Below are 21,126 nucleotides of genomic sequence, written 5' to 3' on the forward strand. Positions count from 1 at the left end.
GATGAGAAAAAATGGGTCATTTCTGTTGACACGACCACTCAATTCACATCAATTATCTATGTTGACCTTTTCTCTAGGTGGGCTGGCTATTGTTTTGGTACTGCTAAAGGATCGGTACAAAAAAAAAAAAAAGTCAAATACCTTGGGAAGAACACACTGAAGAGTGTCAAAAACCCTAGGCCAGAGTTCCGATGTTGCCTCTTTTTGCTGCATAATCTCAAGCATCATCCGTAGGCTTACATTCCATCCTCTGACATAATATTTGTACAAATGTGTAAGCATAGACATTCAAATTTATAATATGCATAGAAGCATGCTATCATTGTCAAAGTTCCACACAAATGATTACGTGTATACAAATACTAAAGTTGGAACCATAGTAGAGTTCTTCCACTTGGAACACACTATTAGAATGAAAGAAGTATAGTTTGTGAGCTAAACAGGTCAGGACTGCAAGCTCAGCTCTTAAACAAATAGCTAGGTTTCTTTAAGCACGTTCCTGAAGCTGGTATTCCCTGTAGTTTACAAAATCCTAATTTTGATCAGGTGGCTTTGGGTCCAGTCTGAGAGATAACTCACCATTGGGCAAAGCCAACCATGAGCTCCCTATTACCTTTTCCTGGAGATTAGTATGAGTCATGTGATCCTTAGCCAATGAACCACAGGAGCAGACAGCTGCTCCAGGCAAGTTGATCCAGCCTAGTACAAAAAAAAACAGTAGCCCAAGTAGAAAGCCTTTGCCTCTTGCCCTCCCTTCTTGCCTTAGACACTGTTATGTGAGGATGCAATAATGACTGCGGCCACCATCTTGAACCAGGAAGACAGACAAAAACTGAGAATAAAAAATTGATAGGCAGGGAAAATCTGGGTCCTTGCATACATGGTTAAGTAGTTGGGCCTGCTCACCTCTGGATTTATTGCTAGGTGGGATAATAAATATCTTAATCCTTAAAGCATAGTTACTCAAAGTGTCAGTCACAGAATGGTGTCATTCCATGGACTGCCACTGATCTATGTCAAGTACGGAAATTGAGAGTGTTTATAAACTTTTACAGTAGTTTGAGGGAGTCATTTTATATCTATTGAATCCAATAATAATAATAATTTAAACATATGTTCAAATTTGTTTTTAATTTTATTGCATTTTATGCAAGTATCAATCCCCGATACACTGAAAATTAGAGAAAAAGTCAGCTGGTTAGCTGTAGCAGACAGTTTGAGAAGCACTGCTTAAAGCCAGGTTTCAACAAACTATGAACCAATGGCCAAATCTAGCCCAATGTTTGTTTTTATGAATAAAGTTTTATTGGAACACGGCCATACCTTTTGTTTGTGTATTATCTTTGGATGTGTTCATTCTACAAAGGTTAAGTGATCCTGACAGAGACCTTATGGCTTAAGAGGTTTAAAGTATTTACTAGATGACTTTTTACAGAAAGAGTTTGCAGATCCTTGCTTTAATGATCCTCCATTGCATATTCTCCCTGTTGCAGCTGATGTCATTCTAACTTATGTACAGTTAATTAACATCCTTATGTCTCACTGTGCTCATCTATAAAATGGGATAAATACCACACTGGCTTGTTGAGAGTACTAAAGGAGATGATAATGCATAATAAGTTCTCAGGAAAGCATGCCTCATAATAAACATATAATATGTGAAAGTGCTCTCATTTCCCTGACTCCACCCTTTGATTAAGTAGCTACTGTGCCAAAAGCCAAGGGTTGCTATTTATAAACCATGGGGGGTGGTAGTCCACTGATACTGCATTATTGCTGTCCATGGTCAGTTGGGAAAATATCATCGGCTAGGAGATTTGACCCAGTAGTTGAGAATAACACATGAACAATAACCAATGACTGACTACATTTCAGGAATAACCCACGAGCCTTTTTTAATACTGCTTGGTTCAAATTTTTGAGGACCTGACATAGTTAAACAGCTTCTAAGCAGAAAGGAAAATGGGTTGAGGGCTCCATTTTTACATTTTAATATTTAATGGAGGATGATTCCCTGTGTTCTCAAGTGCTATATTTCAAGGCTACACATTCTTGAACTCTTACTGGTAACAGGAAACTAATGTGATTTTTTTTTTCTTTTCAAGAAAGCTAACAATGATTTCAGAAGTGTGTGTTTGTTATCAGATTTAGGGCACTTGTCACATTTTGGCCTGAAAGCAAGCCAAGGGAGGGTTTGAAAAAATATCCAAGAAACGTCTTCATTGCTCTTTCTCTCTTCTAATTAAAATGCAGTTCCTCTTACAGATTCCAGAGCATTTTGGATTTGTGGTTGCAAGCATGAGGTCATTTTTCCTGCCTATACGTCCACAGTGAATTTTTAGTCTTTAGTGTTTGGTAACAACAGACAAATAACTGTGGAAACCTGAGAGCTGAGCTCGAGTTCTTTCCAGAATGTTCCCATTATTCCTCAGCATGGGGTAAAAATGAGTCCACCTCGCTGGGCTAGAGCCAGGATCCTGGACGCCCTGTGCCGTGAAGCCAAAGCGTGAGCCCCCACCCCAAACAGGCCAGCCAAGCAGGCGACACAGAGGTGAGGATCGAGACTCTGGGGTCTCTTGGGCTTGAGTCTGAATTCCCATTCTGTCAACCTTGCGAGTGATACAGAGCAAGTCAGTGATTTAACCTCTCTTAATTTCTTCTTCCTTATCTACAAAAAAAAAAAAAAAAAAGAAAGAAAAGAAAAGAAAAAGTAGTCTCTCAGGGTGACCGTGAAGGTCGAATAGGAAAATAAATTTAAAATGCTCAGCACAGTCTCTGGGATATAGAAAGCTGTAGTGAACATTTCTGGCCCCTCTCTTTTACTGCTAGCTATTCATCCTTCCATCAAAACTCAGCCCAGGAAACTCAGGGGGAGCTGGTTCTGTCCCCCAAGTTCAGAGATGGTTCTGCTTTGACGAACTCATCACTGTAACTGCATGCCAGTGATTGGCTCGAAACCTCGGGCTCCTGAAAAATGGCCAATCGGTGCATGTTATGATTCTTGGGAAAGCACATGACTCATGTCAGTTCAATAAGACTAGTGGGAAGAGACATTTTTTTCCTGGCTGGATATGAACAAGGGAGCATGTAACTCCAGCTATTGCTGGCAGTCATCTTGTGATCATGAGGGAAGTCAGTTTTAGGAGAAAGCTGAGATATCGAGAAAATAACAGAGAAATAGAGCTGGATTCCTGATTGCACCACTCCTGGGACCCCTCCTTTCTTTGGATTTCCTTATATAATAGCACTTGTTATCATTTACACTGATTTGAGTCAGGTTTTGATTGCTATCATCTAACTGATAGTCACTCATTAACATTGGTTATTACCTCTCAGACTGTACCCAGTAAACTACCCTGCTTGGGATCTCAAGAAACATGAGAAAGAGATTAAGGAACAATACAAGTTTATCACATTTGTTTGTTGAGCAGCTAATTTATGCTAGGCATTTTACATGCATTTGGTATCTCTTTTAAATTCTACCAATAACTTTAGGAAACTGTTACACTATTAGTAAACAGAGGCACAAAGAGATTAGGTGATCTCTCCTAGATTTAACAGCAGACATGCATCAGAGCCAGGATTCGAACCCAGGTCTGTCCAGATCTGAAGTTTATGCCACAGCACCTTGCCTCCTATCTCCTATGCTGTCTCCCTCTGTCGGGATCTTTGCTGCAAAACACTCCTCTTCACCTGATCCACCATAAATCTGCATGGTGGGTGGGGAGGGAGAAGCAGCAGGCTGTCCTTTCCAAAACCAGGTGAGCACTGATGACTGTGGGGTCATACAGAGGGGCCCTCGGATTAAGACAAAGCAGAACATCTTAGAAGATGTTCATACAATTATCCACCCCATCAGATAAATTAGGAGATGTATTTGAATTCCCTTGGAAGTCTCTACTTTAAAAAGAAAAAAAAATGGGATTAAAAACTAACGACGATTATTGAGAGAGTGCTCTCATTACCTGTCGGGACTGTGGTATTCATTTGTGTGCACAAAGAGAATAGCAGGGCAGAGAAAGTGACAGCTGAAGTGCAAGAAGCCGCTACCAAACGAAAAGAAATCAGAACAGATGCTGGACAATGTGCTGACTGGTGTCCTGACACCTGCGCGTCTCTGCCAGGGGAGCAGCCCTGTTGTCCCCCTAGCTGTGCACTTAGACACACCCCTTCCCCTGGACCAGTGGTTCTCAAATGTTAGCAGCACCAGAATCATCTGGAAGGCATTTTAAAACCTAAGTTTCTGGTAAGGGGTGGGGCCAGAGAGTTAGCTTCCCTAACAAGCCCCCTGACGATTCAGCCGCTGCTCGTCTGGGGGCCACACTTTGAGAACCCTCGCCTGGCCTAGCTGTGCGTGTTTATAGGAACTAGTACCTGACCAGTCTCTCTTCTGTGCCACTGATTTGCTTCCAGGGTTGTAGAGCTCCCAGCTGGTTTCTGGTGGCCAAATGCCCCGAGATTCTATGACTGAAACTTTCTCCTCATTCCCTTAGTGCCTTAGGCTCTGAATGAATAACAGATCAATAGGCCAATTCCTCTGGGACCTGGCTCTTCCTTGCTCTCACAAGTCCTCCCCAGGTCAGAGATGGTGTCTTTGATCCCCAGTCCCTGTTGCCAACAGCTTGACTCTGCTACTGCCAATGGCAGGCTGACACCTATATTTAAAATTCTAACATCAGCATCAACAATTGCGAGAGCTTCTGCATCTTGAATACTGGTTACTGTGCAGTCTCCTGTGGCTGCTGTTGGGCTATTCTTAACCTGTATGAGTGGTCACCCACAACCCCATGTCCCCCAGACTCCAAGACATCGACCCTGTCTCCCTGGCCCTATGGCAAGGTCTTCCCTGTGGTCATTCTCTCTGGCTGGCCAACTTAGTCTCAAGGTCCACCTGAGCCAAGTCCTGGTCCAGATAAAGGCTCTCTGGGAGATTTGCCTACGTTTGTCTTTAATAAAAATTGCCTAACTTATCAAAGTGCCTAGTATGTTTCCAAAAAGTGAGGTACATATTAAAGGCCATAGTGAGGATTGGTCTGCCTTCCCTCAACGGATTAAGATTGCACACTATTGGCTCACATTTATCTAGAAAACAACTTTGTAGTGGGCCAAGTGCCACCAGTGGTTTGTGAATGTTTTTATGTGACACGCTGACATGACGTTACCTTGTACCAATCAACAGAGTCAAGGAAAAGTCTCAGTTTGGTGTTAGCATGTCTTTTTATTCTAACCCTTGCTAATCTCTCATTTTATGTAATGGAGAGAAGTCCACAGGCTAGACTACAGTAATTATCAACTTTTGTTATCATTCTATTTGTTTTATGTATACCTTCAATTTATGGCAGGGAATATTCACATTCCATTTAAATTGGTGATTTAATGTCCCATTTATAAATAACTTTTCTTAAGAAAAAAAGTATTTTGCCTGATCCCATCTGATCTTGGAAGCTAAGCAGGGTTGGGCCTGATTAGTACTTGGATGGGAGACTACCTAGAAAGACCTGGTGCTGTAGGTGTAAAAAATAAAAACTAAAGGATTATAAACTGACAAGGTCCTTGCAATCTGTGAGGTCAATCAAGGGTTGCCTTGCCTAAAAAAAAGAAATAAATAAGAAAAAAATATTTTGCTTAAAAAAGAACATAATATAAACTAGTGTTTATATAATGGTGTTACATGAGTGTAGCAAAAATTATTAGGGTTGTTTAATAGTGAATTTTAGGAGTCAACATGACTGGTGCCTAGACAGTTGGTCAAACATTACTCTAGTGTGTGTATGAGGGTGTTTCTGGATGAGATGAATGTTTGAATTCATGGATTTAGTAAAGTGGATTGCCTTCTTTAATGTGGGTGGGCCTCATCTAATCAGTTGAAGATGCGAATAAAACAAAAAGGCTAAATGAGAAGGAATTCCTCCTCCCTGATTGAGCTGGGACATTGATCTTTTCCAGCCTTAGACTCAGACTGCAACACTGATTCTTCCTGGGTTTTGAGCCTGCCCACTTTCACACTAAAACTTACACTATTGGCTCTCCTGGGTCTCAAGCTTACCAATTGCAGATCTCAGAACTCAGTCCCCATATTCACGTGAACCAATTCCTCATAATAAGATATAGATTAGATAGATGGGAAGGAAGGAAGGAAGGAAGGAAGGAAGGAAGGAAGGAAGGAAGGAAGGAAGGAAGGAAGGAAGGAAGGAAGGAAGGAAAGGAAAGGAAAGGAAAGGAAAGGAAAGGAAAGGAAAGGAAAGGAAAGGAAGGAAGGAAGGAAGGAAGGAAGGAAGGAAGGAAGGAAGGAAGGAGGGAAGGAAAGACACTCTCTTTCTTTGGGGAAATTTGACATGAATCCACCAATTCCATGCCACCATTATCTTTTACCAAGACATTCATTGCATCTGAACTGGTCCCTGCTTCCACTTTAATCTGCCTCGACCCCATTTCCCATACAAACTGACTCAAGCTGGGGACATATCTCTAGCAGAAATGCACTGTGCTTTGTGCCAGCCACCGTGAGTAGGGTCGACCTTGAATTGTGCATCTCTTTTTCTTTTGCCAGTTGGGACAAATTGCAAGGAGTGATTATACAGTGGATAAATATTTTTCGAGAGCCTAGTCAACACAATTCGCCTTTGAGAAGCAGTTGCTTCTACATTAGATGGTGCTTTTGAGAACAAGATCTAGGTCCCGGCTACCCTCGTTCTCCCCAAGGCCCAGTGTACCTACCTCCTCACTCTCATCCCCGTAGCTGCTCGCACCCCCACCGCATTGGCCTTCCTTGAGTTCCTTCATCCCTCTCATCCCTTCCGGCTCTGGGCCTTTGCATGCACTGGTCTCTCTCCCTCTGGAATGCCCGTCTCCCCTCCCGCCACTTCCCTTTTCTCTTCACCAAGTCGGTCGTTGGTTTTAACGTCTTAAATATCGCCCTTCTTAGAGGAGCCTTGCCTGACCTCCAGACCAGGTGAGCATCCTCGCTATGACATATCATTCTTCTCCCCTGCGCCGCTCTTCACAACTGTACCCAAATAACCATTTCGGTGTGGATTTTGTCCAATGTCTGTCTCCCCTGCTGGACTATAAATTTGTGAGAGTGGGGAACTTGACTTACGATTGCTTTTTGATATATGTAAATGACTGCGTCATGACCCGTCACAGAGAATTATGTAGGCTGCAGAGACCTAAAAATAATTCCTAGGTGACTAAATTAAAAGAACAGAGCCATTTCCACTGCTAGGGATTGAAGTCAGGTGCCCCTGACTACCAGCCATAACAAGTGGTCAAAATTATCTGTGCATCAAGTAAATCAAATGACCCAAGCACGCGAACCTGGCCCTCCAAATGTACTACTTATAAAAACAAGAGATTGGGAACATTGGTTGAAGCCAGATGTTCTGTGGGCTGGAGCTCATTGTCCTAACTGCATATTCCCATAACTAGAACTGTGTGTATTTGAGACGCTGGGACATAAGATCCAACCCAGAAAATATTTTGAAATAATGTTGTTCGATTACTTAATCCTCGTTATGTTTGCTATTGAATAGAACACTCTCTTATATACACTGTTATAAAAATATTATGCCTGAGTCTTGAGTTCTAGAATATCCAATTACGATAGCTTTTTTCCCACATTTGTATTCTCTTTACTGTATTTAATCGCCTCGACATTTTCAGCAGATTTATTGTATGTGACAGTGAGCAACCTGAGCCTGTGTGAGAGCTAGCCATGCTATTTCCTGCTCCCCACACGCCACATCCCTAACACCGCTCTGTCCTGCCTTTCCACATCCTCGGTAACCTGGCCCGTTCCCTGCTGAGAGCGTGGACTGACAGAAAGGCTCTAGGGTCCAAAGAAATGGCCCACTGGTGGTCATCATCCTTCCATCTGTGAGCTGACCTGAGCTTTGGCTGATATCAATTTGTTATCCCAACTTAAATCAATCCATAACATGTGGATGTGCAAAATGATCTCTGTTTCCAGGATAAATGGACGGTCATGGAGTGTTAGCTTTAGGAGCATATGTCTGCGTGTGGATGTGTAATAGGATGACTCTGGTTTAGCATGTGTGTGTATGTTGTGTGTGCGTGTGTTTCCTGCTTCATTTCTGTTATCCAACTGGTACCTTGAAGCCATGTGAGATAAATGTGATAAACAAGTGAGACTTTTATGAGTCATCTGCAGCTTCCATATCCCATTGTAGACAGCCTGCCCAAGCTAGGAGATGTAGGACTGAAGACATGGCCATATTAAAGGCATAAGTGGTGGGAACAAAGTGGCAAAGAGACCTGGGTGAGTTGGGGACACATAGGTGATCAGGAATCCAGTGCTGGCGCACTGTAGGCATGTCATACGGGTCCAGAGCTCCAGATGCTCCTTCCCCTTCACCCATTTTGATGGTCACATGTTTGGGAGTTCTACTCTCAAGATGTAAATTATTAATAATAAGGCTCGCCATTTATTGAATACTTTCTATAGGAGAAGTAATAGGCTCAGTGCTTTGTGTGCATTATTTCATTGAATCCTCCCAATAATGCTAAGTGGTAGACATCATTATTACTTTTTTTTATTTTAGATCCAAAAGGATAAATTAACTAGCAATCTTAGAACTGAAACCAAAATCTTTTTGACTCCATAGTCAAGGCATCCAACCACTATTTTATACAGAACATTTCGTTACATTCTAGTCTCATTTGTGATAGTGAATTTGTGCAGTGACTCTGAGGTTGGGTGCCTGCCTACAACTGGGTGCAAAGTGACTTTCTTAGAAACTTTTAAATCTGCGCAGTTGATTTGAGAAAAAAGTATTTTGATAGAGCAACTTGGGAGTTTCTTTTGGGGAAAAAGTAATGGAATCATCAAATGTTAAATGGAAAAGTTTGTGTTAAAGTCAAGGGCAGCCAGAGTTGCCTCTTTTCGAGGGAGAAGGGACATTGGGAGGAGTACGGGCAGGGAGTTTTCCGCCGGAGGCTAATTGGCAGCCTCTCCGGAAGGATGCCAGTAGTGTCTTCTCATCTCCAGCCCGGAGTATCGATTCTAATACTAATAGAGATCTGAACTGGACCTTGAGTGGTTTACAAACGTCCCCCTCTCTGGTTCGGGAAGCCGTGGACTTGGCACTCAGGAGAGTGTGGGACACGCTCTGTGCTTGGGTAACAAGCTCCCTTCCGTTCTGCTAGCCTGTCACCGTGGTGCGCCTCAATCTTTTCTCTTTCCACTCTCGCCCACGAAAGCATCATCCTGGTAGAGAGAAGTGCATTTACAGCTGAAACTACCAAAGTGGCCCATTATGTTTATCAAGACAGAAAGAAAAAAAAAAGAAAGGCTGCAGTTTGTCCCAGTTGTCTAAAGAGCATCTCTCCTGCAAATGGAGTGGTACCGAGCCATGTCTTTTTTTCCCTCTCCGCTTAAAAATAAAGTGCACATAGGCATGTAGGCATACCCTTTGTGCTGTGATTTTAGGAAAAAAAAAAAAAAGTGGTGCTTGGCAGGACAAAAGGCCAGAGCATTCCAGAACACTGAGATTTCCACATAACAGCACCGTGAGGTTGCATTTCAAAGCTCCCGCCACGTGTGCTCCTCCCTCACAGCTAAGAGTATGTGGGGCAGGAAATCGATAATCCCGAGGAAAAGTTGTGCAGAGATGAATTCACACCTAACAGGAATGGGGCTGGGAAAAGGCAAAAGGAGGCTGAATTCCACCGACAAGAGCTAACTGTTGTGACTAATTTGGCTTCTGGAAGGTAGAACTCCATGGAGTGTGTGAGCACCAACATGGTTCTTGTTTTCGTTAGTGGCACCTCGAGGAGAAGACAGACTTATAATTGAGGAGTTTGCTGATCGCTCAATGTCAGCGCCTAAGCAGACGTGCTGAGGACTGGACATTGACCGGGCGCTCTGGCTCGCGGGAAGTCTGCCCCATCAGCGCGGCTGGTGGCAGATCAGGTTGCTGTCTTTCCTCTATATGCTTTCTGGAAGAGGGCACCAAACGCAATGTTTTCTGGACTCTCACTCGCTCTCCATCCGCTACCCTTTTGCTCCAATTTTCCTTAGCAAGTCCCCGCACAGGCAACGCCAACGCAAGTCGGCTGCCTGCCACTGTTCCACTTGCCCTCCGTGTGGTGTCGGGGTCTCTCTTCACCAAGCCAAGGCCACAACCAGCGCGATATCCAACCTCCTTCCTTCCGCAAGTGCACGTTAACTTTTGTCTTGAGAAATTCTCTCTCTCCCACTCTGTGGGATCTTGATGAGACTCTAAGTTAAGGACTATGCTCTCCCTTCTCTCCCTGTCATGCCTGTCACCCCCGCCCCCCAACACACACGGCCCGAGAGAACTGGGTTCATGATCCTAATTAGGCCATTGGGACTCGTTTTCCCAAGGCCGATTCTTGAGAAAAATGACAGAAAAGAAAAACAGTTGAAGCTAAATATTCTAGTGGCAAACTATGGTCAGACTGTTCTTTTTTTTTTTTTTTTTCTTGCTACCCAGATCCTTAAGTCGTCAGATCCCTATCCTGATTCTCAAGCCTTTCCCCAAATCCGTGAGCCCTCTGCTCTCCTATGTTTAAATTAAGCAAAGCGAGTTTCTGCTGAAATTAAGCAAAGTGAGTTTCTGTTGCCTGCAATTGCATAACCCCAAATGAGAGGGTATCCAAGGGAAAGCACTCTAATGTATAGCTTGATGTTATTCTCCACCTTCCTTGGCCTGCTCCCAGTAGAAAAAGTTGCAGAGTTTCGGAAAGCAACTCATACTTGTGGTACATGAGAGGATAAATAAATAAATGAGAAAAAAATGAAGCATTGCTACTAATGAGTCTGGGTTTAGGGCCTGGCGTGAGCGTCTTCATCCCAGATGTTCTCATGGGATCTACTCGGAAGCTGTCTTCCCATGGGATTCTCACTGAAGCTTGGAACATGAGAGAGGTTTGTCTGGCTCCTCTTCCGGCTCGTTTTTCTGTCAGGGGCTCCCCCTCTCACTCATGCCCTCCACCACTTGGGGTTGACGGCTGATACATGCATAAATGTCATACAGCATCTAGTGCACGAGGGAGAAATGCTACCTACCCTCTATTTCCCGGCCGTGTTTGGGGCATGGTTTGCATTAGCTAGCCTTAAAGAAGGCGAGTCTTGGCGCGCTTTCAGGGGGACGTGCTGCGCATGTGTGTGTTCTGTTGCCAGGCGACCCAGGAACAACAGACCCTTGCCTCTCGAGTCTCCTGCCCAGTGTGTCCCTGGTGCCTTTGTTGGGGAAGAACTATCTACCTGGCCTTGTGAACACTCTGCTGTTTTTTTTTTTTAAACCTACATGTACAAACAGGCTTGGTCCTCAGTGTCCGACAAGGGTTTAGAAGTCCCGACAGCTGAAAACGCCGCCATTCTCATCCTGTAGATTCCAGACTGTGCGCTCAGAATTCTAAGGAGCGAGCTGAAGCATTTCCCTGGCCAACTAGGGTTATTACCTCTTACCAGTTTTGAATATAAAGGTGTGAAAATTATACACAAAGAGAGAGGTTGCCATAGTTAGCTCGGGGCCAGGGAAGGAAATGCGCGCAATCGGGTCGCTTCACCTGGGCCGGCTTGGCCCACACACTTTCATAACCACCTCAACTCGGGGGTTTGATCTTCTTTCAGCCCCATCCACTAAGGAGTTGCTCATGAGTTCTGTGGATTTTCTGCACAATTACAGATTATTGCCATGGCAACAACAGAACCATGTGACAGTTTTGCTACCTCAGAGACCAGGAACAGCCACTTACAGGCACTGAACATCATCTCGTAATGGGACCCTGTGCCGTTGGCCTCACATTGTTTTAAGGCTAATCACTGCCTTTTCACAGATGTAGTCCCCCCCTACCCCCGCACTCTATTTTCATGATCTTTTAAAACAGTTTGGATTTGCTCTAAAGCAGTTCCACATTTGCCTGTGTTTATTTGGTCATAAAAAAGGTATTATTTGGGGGGTTGGCGGAAGGCGAAAGAGGGGTAAAATTTGATGAGTGGAGGCAGATGGGAGGCACCAGGCAAAGGAGAAACAACTTTGCTAGCAGATGGTCTTCTTGCTACCATGTCACTGAATCGAAACCCACGACAGTACTGAGACTCTGGGCCGGCCACGCACGAGGCCACCCTGGGTATGAATAAAACTTGCTTTCTTTCAAATGAGTTCAACTCTCATGCCCACTTCGCAGGCACAATGAGAAACGGGCCGTTGGTAATTAAGTTAGAGATGTGATTGAGAAGGGGGACCAGGTAATATTTTCTCTCTGGCAAAACAATCAATTTATTTTTCAGAAACTTGTGCGCATAGCCAAACCCCAGGCTCTTTCTGCCAAACATTCCCCCCTTAATTTTTTAACCTCTGGGCATTTCAAGGAAAATTGAATCCACATGTTTTCAGATTCATTTGCAATGCAGTTTGCTCAGAGCTGTTTGATGACCAGTATGCCCTTTGAGTGTTTTTATGAGCTTAAACTTATTTTCCCCCAAGCCTCTTGCTTCTGAACCAGGAAGTGGCATTTGGAGTTGGAGGCAGAATTCAGAACCGATCATTTTCTAAAGCCTTCACCAGTTTCTCACGTCTCTTTGTGGACCCTGGTAAAGCTAAGAAAAGGTTTTCACAGAGTGCATAAGAATAATCGAGAGTAACTTACTGTTTTTACAACTGAAAAGCAGATCTGATATGGACACAATCCAACGCCCGGATCACATGGCTTCCCCATCTTTCTTTATTACTGATGACATTTGTATGGAAGCAGATGCTTTCTTTCCCAAGGACATGTCTCCACCTGTGACATAATTCCCTGATTAAAATAATGCTTGAGAGGCAGAGTAGGAAGTTTAGATTCAGCCCTCCCCACCCCAGACTAAACTGCAGAAAACAATCTTTGTTTATTTTTAAGTGAACCACATTTGCAAAGTAGAAGGGGCCCCTTTTGCTATAGATCCTGCAAACTGGGAATGGTGTGGGTATTCTTTTCTCACTTAGCCATATGACCCAAAATAAAATTATGCCTTCCAGAAAGGTGGGAGTATTATATGTAGGCATTCCTGTTATTATGAAAAAAAAAAAAAGGAAAAAAAAACTTCATAACAAGGGAGGAGAGTAATTGGGCAAGACGTACAGAGCAGGGAAAATATCATAAGCCTGAGATTTTTCTGAGTTAGCTCTCGAGTTTCCTTCAAGGGTGTTCAATGGGTTCCACCGACATTCCAGGACACTTTCGTTAATGGGGAATTAGTCGGAAGAGTTCTCTGGATAAATATTTGTGAGCAAATAACATTCTTCCAGGAAGCTCATTTAATACGGTGTCTATTTTTTCTTCCTTCTTTATTTCCCTTCACCAGACTTATGATCCCAGAGAAAGTTGCATTAAATTCACATGCCCTATTTTTAACTTTCATCTGGACTTCCTCCCCCCTCAACCCTACCCCCACCCTTTAAGCATGAGAATCAAGCAAATAACGACCCTTTGTATTGTTTCCAATGGAAGGTCATAAGCTCAGGGAATTTACTTAAGTTCCCGGGAGACCTCAGGCTGTAAAAGGGCGAGTACGTGGCCTTCGAACTGTGCCGCTTTGGCTGTCAGTTCTGCTACGTATTTTCACTCCCATTCTACAGACAGAAGCAACTGATGCACGAACGGATACAGTAGCTGTTTCGGTTTTTGTTGAGAATCTGCCTGTAAAATCACAGTTTCGTTTTATCCTTGGCCCACCCCTATCAAAGGCATTGGGTGAATGGTAGAGACTGCTGGCCTTGCCGTGGTCAGCCACAGCCCATGAGAGAGACTTCTGATAAACCCAATATCGGATTGCTCTTTAATAATTTTTAAATATTGCATTTATTCCCCCTACAACTTGTTCCTTGGAGTTTATTGCAGAGAAGGAAAAAAGGAGGGGAAAGTGTCAGCTCATTGGTAACTTTCTGTCAGTTATAGTGGGGGCCTGAAACTCTGCTGTACACAGGGGCCAGATGGGTAACCTGAGTGAGTGAGGGGGCCTCACAGGCATGTGCTGAACTGGAGGTCTCCACCTGTCCCTTCTTATATGGATAGCTGCTGCTCAACTCAACTTGATTTTTGCCATATGGGATGACAGACCCAGGGTAGACGGAGCTTTTTTCTTTCTTTTTTTAATGAGAAGTCATAGATTTATATTTGAAATGAAATCTCCTGATTTTAAAAGAGTGGGGCTGTCTTCAAAACTATAAAATTGTATGGTAGACTAAAGACAGCAGGTATATGGCAGAACTTATCTCTTCCAGGGACCAAACAAGCTCAGCCAAAAGCGTGGAAATGCAGTCGACAGTGTTGATTGCCTGGCCATTTTTAAAACTTGTAGTCTCAGTGTCCAACTGTGATAGAAGGTCATAAGTCAGAGGAAATTGTTGGGGTCGAGACGGGGGGAAGAACGGGAAGTGGGCAGGAGGAAAGGACAGGATGCGACCAGCATTCTTTCACGACCTCCATCCTAACATGGACAATTCATTCGTGAATTCAGCTGAATCTATTTACTGAGCACCCTGCACATATTGGTACCACACAGGACACCAGCCATGTGGTGGTGAACGAGTTAGTCATCACCGCTCTCTTCACAGAGCGATGTCTGTGGGGGACATGCGTTATTGAAATAATCACGCAAATTAAAGTAAACTGTCCAGTTCAATACATCTTCCAAAGGAGAGTGTGGGCTATGAAAATATATAATTAGAGAATTTGATCTGGTCAGGGTGCTGCAGGAAGGGAATAGGGTGACTTTGCTAGTTGTATATACAGGAGTTACCCAGGCCCAGGGGGTGGGCATCAGCTGTCAAGTAGAAGGAATAGCACTTGCAAAGACCTGTGGCAGATGGACACAGGATGAACACAAGATACTAAAGGCTAGCGTGGCTGGAATGCAGAGATCACCGAGGCGGCTGCAGAAGTGGGCAGGGGCCAGACCCAGCAGAGCCTTCCAGGTGGTGTTAAGAAGTTGTGACTGATCCAACATCCAGGCAATGGCAATTGGGTGATTTTAGGCAGAGGCGTATAGGATCAGGTACACATTTTGAAAAGGTCATTCTGGCTGCAGGGTGAAGAACAGTTTGGGAAAAACATAGGCAGGGATTAAAATTAGGAAGCCATTGCACTGGACCAGAATTGACGATGACCGCTTAGACGAAGGTAGTGAGTGGAGTTACAGAGAAAAGTGAATGAATCTGAGAGAGGGTTAGTTAATATAAATGACAGGACTTAGTGGTGGTGCATGTGATGCCGGTTAATCTGAGTCGGCTTTGCTGGGCTATAGGACCCAGTGACATAACCAATCACTAATCTAGGTGTTGCTATGTGGATGTGCTTTACATCTGCAATCAGTTGACTTCAAGTAAAGGAGATTACCCTCAATAATGTGGGTGGGCCTTATCCAATCAGTTAGATGCCTTAAGAGAAAAAACTGAGATTTTCCAGAATAGAAAAAAATTCTGCCTTAAGATGATACTGTCTGCTGGCCCTCCCTGCAGAGTTCAGACGTGCCAGCCCCACAATCACATGAGCCAGTTCCTTGCTCTACTTTTCTGGAGAACCCCGATACGAGGCCTATTCAAGACTCTCCACCCCATTCCTGAGACATTCTTGTTCCTTCCAGAAGAAAAGATAAGATGCAAACTACTTCAAATCCACCTCTGCAAAGAAATGTGATGTCCTCATGCACGCATATTTCTGCAACATGAATAAAAGTGGAACAAGGAAATATTTCTTTAGAGGAAACCCAGGAGTTTGATTGAGAACAAAGGGAAAACAAAACCCTTTAAGAAGAAATGAGGAATGGCTGAAAATCTTACAAACTATGAAAAAAGTTTTTCTTGGACAAATAGGTCTTTTCATTCCAAAGCTTCCTGGGTCCTTAAAGAAAAAAGCCGACGTTGGTAAAAAGAGATGATGTTTCATATGGACAATCACTTGGGTCTCTAATTGGCAGAACATGGCCCTGGCCATAGCTGAACTGAGCTTTCCCAGGTCGTAGAGAGACGGAGGTCTTGGGTCCTGGGTGAAGAAGGCTGAGGAGGCTGACACTCACCACCGGGCAAAATCGGCCCAGAGAGTCCAGAGGAAGTGCAATCAATCGGCGATCCCCGGCTTCCACGGCTGTGAGCCCTTTAACCCCTAGAGCCAAACAGAAAAGTAAATAAATTCTCCAAATAGAACTGGCTTTAAAAAGTAAAATAAATAAATAAATAAATAACCAAAAAAAAAAGGGAAAAGCTTTCTTTTTTCCTTCTGCCTTCCCTTCTGTGGCTCAGGCTCTGATCTAGGCCTGCTCAGGAGAGAGGCAAGTTTGCTGTCTGCATGAGCCCATAGTGTCGGGAACGGTTGTGTTAGTGCTGCAGAATCTCAATTCCTCAGCATGTCCGCTAAGCATCCCTTTGACATGGTGCCCGGTAACTGTCTTGCTTGAACATTGTATCCTGGTAATCCACCAGGTCACTGGGGGTGGCGGTGGGCAGGGGGGAAACAGAGAGGGTCAAGGGAGAGAGGAGCAGTTAACTGACGCATGGGGCTTGGCATGTGTTTGCTAGATTTTTTAGCCCCCCTTTTTTGGATCAATAAATAGACCAGAGATCAGAGAGACAGAAGACCTCATCCAGAATCCGAATCCCCCTAAGGTCTATCATATAGATGGGAAAGCATGCTCAGTCCCTTAATACAGTATGCAGGATATCAGGCAAGTCAATTAAATTCAGTGTCTCAGTTTCTCCCACTGCAAAAAAAGAAAAAGGAAGGCAAAGAAAAAAAAAGGAATGATAATTTTCACACATTGAGACCACAAGAAGCAACAGAATTATAATGCTGTAAGTGACTTCAGCTCAATTATGTGGGCTCTGAGCTGATGGAGGAATCCCCTCCCCCTCTCCTCTGACCACTGGTCACCTGGACGCTCCTTCTAACAGGCTCATTGGGGCAGGGTAAGGGGAGCAACTTACCCCAGAGCTCGTCCATTCTACTGCTATACAGCTCTGGGTTACACGCACTTATTTACTCTAAAGAGCCAGAATCTCTCACCTCTAAGCTCCGCTGAGGAGGGAGGAAGCACCCTTGGTAGTACTTAGATCCAACAGGGTTTATTACAAGAGCGGCCAATCCGCTAGATATCCTCTGTCATCAAAAGCTTTGTCTTCTAATATCACTCGCCAAGAAATAATCCATCAAGTATAACTATACAGAGAGATATATGTACTGATATGTGCGATAAACATACACATAAACTATCTCAGGAGCCAAGTGAAAGCATAAAATCAGCTGGCAGAAATGGTCCAACTTAAACAGGGCATTAAGTGGTATTAACAGACCAGTTCCAGAGATGATCAGAAATTCCCAGTCGAATCAAAGCTGGATATCAAAGACACAGAGATCCCTCAAGGCCAGCATCTCCAGAGAGGACTGGAGCTGATTGGAACTGAAGCTCTATCTCTTCCCTGTACGTTTGAGTGAACACTTTAAATCTCCAAAGATTGAACTATAAAGAGAAATTAGTTTATTAATAATTCACAGACTTCAAGGGAAAAAAAAATGTCAAAAGCATATGCTCAGGAACAAAGCTGGTGTTATTTTTCCTGTTTAGAATAGAGCTATGTGCAGAGAAGTTGAAGTGCCAGCTAAAAAATTGAATTTGGTCTTTTTTCCCCTTGTCTTCATGTTTTTAAAGAAATGTTTCTAATAAAATATATGTGAGCATTTAGTCCGATTTCCCTCTGCATACTTCAAGTTTTTCAAATCCTATGAGGTTTAAGAGAGTGTCAAAAGCAGAATGCTTTATTCAAACTTTAATAGGTTGAGATATTTTTGTGGTGAAGTTATTAGCCAAGCATGCTTAATTGGAGTTTGTGAATTCAAGGTATCATACTCAAGAATGGGTGTAAAAGAAAGTAAGTTTAATAAAAACCTGGATTTAAAATGATTCGACCAATCCACTGAATGAATGAGTCACTCTCTAAGAGAAACCTCTCATTAATATGAGGACAAGGATGCATTTTTCCAGGAGTCTACTGGACCGAGATGTCCCTGAAGATGATAGTTCCTCATCTTTCTTCACATCCCAAGATTCAGTTGTAAGCCAGCTACTGAACTACCTCAGTTTCCTCAACAGGCTGACACAAAGAAGCAAAGATGGGAACAAGATGAAGCGTATCCTACCACTGCCGGGACAGGGCGGTATCATTCCTCGAATGCCCTTCACCATCCTCAGAAGAAAAGCTGTCAGCTGGCAGAGGTGTGTGGGGTCACCCGTTCTTGCCTCCTCTAAGGTGTTGTTCCTCTGATTATCCACTCTTTTGAAAAGTTTCACCATCCAAAGGATCATTGCCATCAGCTCTGAAACTGTCTCTCACCTTAATAAAATCCTTGACCCCAATACTTTAACAACTACAATAAATTTTCTTGGCTTCCCTGTAAAACAAACCCTTTTTTAAAAAATTGTCCCATATTGCTATTTTATTTCCTAATATTTTTCATTCTTTCTTAAACCCATTCTAATCAAGTTCCGGTCTCCACTACTCTACTGAAACAAATAATTTGTCATTGTCAGAGATTATATTATATATTCATGTTTTGATTTAATTTTCCATCTTTCTTATTCAAATGCGATCTCCATGAAAAGGTCTTAGGATTGGATGAGAACTGAACATTATCGTTCATTTGCGTATCCCCAGCAAAGGGCTGACACGCAGGTTTTCAAATAATACTTGTTGCATAAATAAACAAGTAAAAAGAAATCATGGTCTTTTATATAAAACTCATGTGCAATCCCAGCTATAGCCCTTTGATAGGAGGATAGCACAGGTATGCAGCAGGCAGTAAATAAATGCTGAATTGGTGTCCTCGCAGCATGTGACAAATATCCAAAAAGCTGCTGTACAGCATTTTTTACTGAGTAGCATGATTTGGTGCATAGGGAACATGTCTCGAACCTTAGCTGAGTGCTCTACACATAGCACCAGACTTTGGACTTGCACATGGTGCCGAGGCAGGGGCCTGCTCCCAGCATGGAAATACTTTGCAGGACTATCAGGTTCGTTGTTGCTCCTTTGTGAGAACAAGTCCCTGAATCCAGTTTTAATTCTTTATCATTTGCTTTAGCGCAGCGATGGCGAATAAAATATATCTCATGTGCAAAACGTTATTGAGTCGCTCATCAAATATTTAACTTAACAAATACTCATCACAAACTAACAAGTAAAAGGCACAGTTCTAGATGCTGGGAACAAAACAGTGGCCCAAACAGACAGAAGTCCTGCCCTCATGGAGTTTACATCGGAGTAGCCGATGGCTGCTGGATCAGTAGTAAAAAGTCTGTGACCTGTTTATGATGTCTGCTGTGGGTGCAGAGAGGGATGTGGCAGAACCAACGCCAGCCCAGGATTTGCCATTCTGGTTGTAGATTTTGTTTATAAAGTCCACTTAGCTTCCTAGCTCAAGCCAACTGTCTCTAAAAATGACTTACTCCCCGCTACAGGCTCAGGCAGACTTTAGGCTGTACATCTAAGAGTGATCGCTAGTTAGAGGAAACTTAAGGACATCTACGTTGGTGGCTTTTCTTCCCATCGGTATTCACTGCTAAGCTCAGGATGACACTCTCCTTGGTCCCTGTAGCCGTTTTCTTGCTTAATTCTTTGTAATTAGATCACGGTCTTATATCCCAAGGCTTTCTATCTTTCACCTACCTTTTAGTTCCCATCTTGGTTCTCCTGTTTATCCACTTGTTGATTCATCTATGCAAGAAATGTTTACTCGGAAGTTACTTTATGCCAGCTACTATTCTAGGCACTCAGAAGGCAGTGCTAAGAAGAAGAAATATCCCCCCTGATTGAAAAGAAACTTCTATTCTAGAAGCAAGATAGAAAAAAAGAGAGAAATTTCTAAGATGGTTCCGGATGATTTATGTGAGTGGGGTAATAATAGGGTAACCTAGGTATGCTGATTAGGGGCACAACATCCTGGGTGGTGATATGGAAGACGATGGATGGAAAATAGGACACCTGGTATACTAAGTCCAAGTGTCCTGTGACAGAACCCAACTTGGCCTGTTTCAAAATCATGACGGCTGAAGCCTAATGAGTGAGGGAAGGGTAGTGAGATATGGGAGGAAAAGCAGGCAAGAGCCAGGTCAGGGAAGTTTGTAGCCTGTGGTCAGACTGTGTTTGCCTAGCTGGAATTTTTGCTCATTTCCTATTGGCAGGCTTTCTGGCACTACCATCAGCCATCTCCGACATATCTAATCAATGGCACTGGTATCACACACGTCCAGGGACAACAGCGCAAAATGAGACCTCTCAGTCTCTCCCTCCGCCTCCTTGTGAGTCTGGTCTGGCGTCTGCACCTAGCGAGCTCTGGTCTAACCTGCCTCCAGGTAAATCTGGTGCAGCTTCCATTGCTCAAAGCGACCCTTGCACCTTATTCTTGTCAAATTTCCAGACTTTACCAGGTTAAAATCATCAGCTGGAAGGCAAAGGGATGCCTAAAGAGGATTTACTTCTGACAATTACCTGAAGCACTTTGTGACAAAGCGGCCTCAGCTATAATGGGGTCCCGAAGCATAGGCCCCAGGGGCAGTGCTACAGCAAGGCACTAATTACTCTTTCTGAGAAATTGCCTTCTTTCAAAGATGTAGAGCCCAGGGGCATTGGCTATCCAAACGCAGTTTAAAGAGGCTTCTTAACAGGGACAGTTTATTTGGTGACTTAAAAGCTTTGTGTTGAGACCCCATCCCAAAATTATCCTCACTTCCATCGTTTGGTCTGATATTCTGTTGTTATAGAGTCAATCCTTTGGTTCTTGAAGGTTTTCCAGTGTGTTAAATAGAAATAGTCTTAGAAGAGTCAACACTTTAAGCCATTATTAATTTTGCCTCAGTTTGTGCTCTCTCATTCCAAATTGCCTTGTGAAGCTGCCCACCCCACTTCCTCAATTCTTGCTCTCATCAGAACCCCTGATACTTTATTTGCCTAGTTATTTTCAACTTGTAGTTTTGCCAGTGCCTGTTGTTGTGTGTTTAAATATTATCCACAAAGTACAGATGGGGAAATCTAAGCTATGAATTCCATTCCTTAACATTTTCATGATCTCTAACTGAATCAGGACTTTTAAAGTTTAATTTCAATGGATATC

General features: G+C 43.3%; 1 long non-coding RNA gene across 2 annotated transcripts in view; it reads right to left on the reverse strand.

The window, feature by feature from the left end:
- LOC107521894 overlaps positions 1-21,126 on the reverse strand; it is a 278,462-nt gene that overhangs the window by 167,588 nt on the left and 89,748 nt on the right. For both annotated transcript variants that reach the window (XR_001599670.2, XR_004951909.1), the window contains exons 4-5: positions 16,043-16,128; positions 12,637-12,771 (exon numbers count right to left, since the gene is read on the reverse strand). This is a non-coding gene — a long non-coding RNA (uncharacterized LOC107521894). The remainder of the gene's footprint in view (positions 1-12,636; positions 12,772-16,042; positions 16,129-21,126) is intronic.

This window comes from Rousettus aegyptiacus, unplaced genomic scaffold (genome assembly GCF_014176215.1).
Source record: "Rousettus aegyptiacus isolate mRouAeg1 unplaced genomic scaffold, mRouAeg1.p scaffold_m13_p_7, whole genome shotgun sequence".
In the NCBI taxonomy this organism is placed as follows: Eukaryota; Metazoa; Chordata; class Mammalia; order Chiroptera; family Pteropodidae; genus Rousettus; species Rousettus aegyptiacus.